At 35.1% G+C, this 2,486-nt stretch overlaps 1 protein-coding gene across 2 annotated transcripts in view; it reads right to left on the bottom strand.

Moving 5' to 3' along the window:
* LOC107707205 (probable E3 ubiquitin-protein ligase MID2) overlaps positions 1–2,486 on the bottom strand; it is a 60,303-nt gene that overhangs the window by 9,484 nt on the left and 48,333 nt on the right. The gene's annotated exons all lie outside the window — the stretch shown is intronic.

Below are 2,486 nucleotides of genomic sequence, written 5' to 3'. Positions count from 1 at the left end.
CAAACACACACACACACACACACAAACACACACACACACACACACACACAGTGCTCTGCATTCTGCTCTATTGTATTCACTTCAGTGGGTTTTCCAGGTTTTATTTTAGTGTACATCAATACATTTCCAAAATATTTAAGTGAATAAAATATATAGATATATATATATAAAAAAAAGAAAGAATTGGTAACACTATTTTAAGGTGTCCTTGTTACACGTTAAATGTACTTACTATTATAATAACAATAAATTATGCATAATTACATGTAAGTAACCCTAAGCCAAACCCTAACCATATAGTAAGTACATGTAGTTAATTAATATTACTCAGTACTTAAATGTATAAATACACTGTAACAAGGACACCTTAAAAAATGTATATACCGTGTATGCCATGATATGTACTGTTACTGTGATATATCCTATATAGTAAATCTCAATTGCATCATTTTTATTTTTATCACAAAATGTAACTACATGTGACCCTGGACCACAAAACCAGTCATAAGTACCACGGGTCTATTTGTAGCAATAGCCAAGAATACATTGTATGGGACATTTTGTAAAATTCCTACCGTAAATATATCAAAACTTAATTTTTGATTAGTAATATGCATTTCTAAGAACTTCATTAGGACAACTTTAAATGCGATTTTCTCAATATTTATTATTATTATTTTTTTTGCAGACTTTAAGACTTTAAGGTATGAAGATATTAAGATATTATAAACATTAACATCATGATTTTCTGTAAAAGTGCTTTGAAGCAATGTGCATTGTCATATAAATTTAACTTGACTTTAATATAAAATTAACTTGACTTGATATTAAATTTTTTTATATGTCATACCCCATACCACACAGCTCATTTGCTTCATTAATATAAAATTCATTAAATAAAACATTACGAACGTGGCATTTGAGGCTAAAGGGATCCTGCTCTTTGGCCCCTGTGCAGTAGATATTAAGATATTATAAACATTAACATCATGATTTTCTGTAAAAGTGCTTTGAAGTAATGTGCATTGTCATATAAATTTAACTTGACTTTAATATAAAATTAACTTGACTTGATATAAAAAATTTTTATATGTCATACCCCATACCACATAGCTCATTTGCTTCATTAATATAAAATTAATTAAATAAAACATTACGAATGTGGCATTTGAGGCTAAAGGGATCCTGCTCTTTGGCCCCTGTGCAGTTCACTATTGAGTGGCCCTGTGATACGATCACTTCTACATCTTCTCTGCCTTTGCAAATTACAGTCACCACTCAAAGGCTGCTGAGAATTTAATTGTAGATGATAAAGCGTGAGCTCTAGGATTCGACTGGGGGTTGAACACGCTCTCACTCTGGATTCCTGAATCAAACAGGAAGTGATTATGTAAATGTCTTTAATAGCATTTCTCTTGAGACGGGGGAAATGTCTGGACTTTCACGGTCGAGTAGGCATGGTGAGTATGTGTGTGCCGTTTCCTGTTTTATATGGTCACATGGGCAGAAGCCACAGCTGTGGCAAATGGCAGTGGATTCTTTGACTATGCAAGGGTTAAAATGTCTTCTCTGGTGAATACTATATACAGGAGCCTTAAACGTCCTACTTTGAATGCTAATGTTAACGTAGTTCAAAGAGAGAAAGTTATACCTTGGATAATTTCCCTAAAGCACTAAGAATAACAGTAGTGCTTCATCTCTATAGCATTTTTCCCAATAGCAGCGTTATCTAAGCAGCACATACACTACTGTTCAAAAGTTTGGGATTTTTTTTTAAGAAAATTATTAGAAATGAATACTTTTATTCAGCAAGGGCACATTAAATGAATCAGAAGTGACATTAAAGACATTTATAATGTCACAAAAGAGAGATTTCTATTCAAAGCAAACAGTTTTCAACACTGATAATAATAATAAATGTTTCTTTAGCAGCAAATCAGCATATTAGAATGATTTCTTAAGGATCATGTGACACTGTTAATGTTTTTGAGTCTAAAAACTTACAGCAACATACTGTATATACGCTCCCCTACATTTTTGTAGGACAGGCTTTCACAGCACAACAGCTAAAACACCGCAGCTCTGTGTGTGTCTGGGAGAAAATGGCGTTTAATGGCACTGCTGTCGAAAAACAGCATTATTACAGTGACAAAAAAAGACAGGTGGGGGTGAATGATGGAAAGCGAGAGAGATACTCCTGCCGCATTCTCACAGAAGCTCGAGGAACCATGAGAAAGCACCGGACTGAGAGGAAGAAACAGACAATGAAAATGAGAGCTTGCCGTTTCCTCCAGACATTCCTGTATTTCTCTCTCAAACTCCTCCACAAGGCCGCGGAGAGACTCTGATGCAATAACCCATTTGAATGCTGTCAGCTGGTGTGCTTCATCTTGATTGAGTTCTTTGCTGTGAGAAGGCTGGGTAACGTCTGACAGCTTAGGTGAGGGACCCGGGCTTTCCCAGACCTCTCTTTCTCTCTCTCTCTC

Source organism: Sinocyclocheilus rhinocerous, unplaced genomic scaffold (genome assembly GCF_001515625.1).
Source record: "Sinocyclocheilus rhinocerous isolate Xijiao unplaced genomic scaffold, SAMN03320098_v1.1 scaffold174, whole genome shotgun sequence".
Classification (NCBI taxonomy): Eukaryota; Metazoa; Chordata; class Actinopteri; order Cypriniformes; family Cyprinidae; genus Sinocyclocheilus; species Sinocyclocheilus rhinocerous.
The sequence above is the reverse complement of the archived record's forward strand: the minus strand, read 5'-3'. Positions and strand labels throughout refer to the sequence as shown.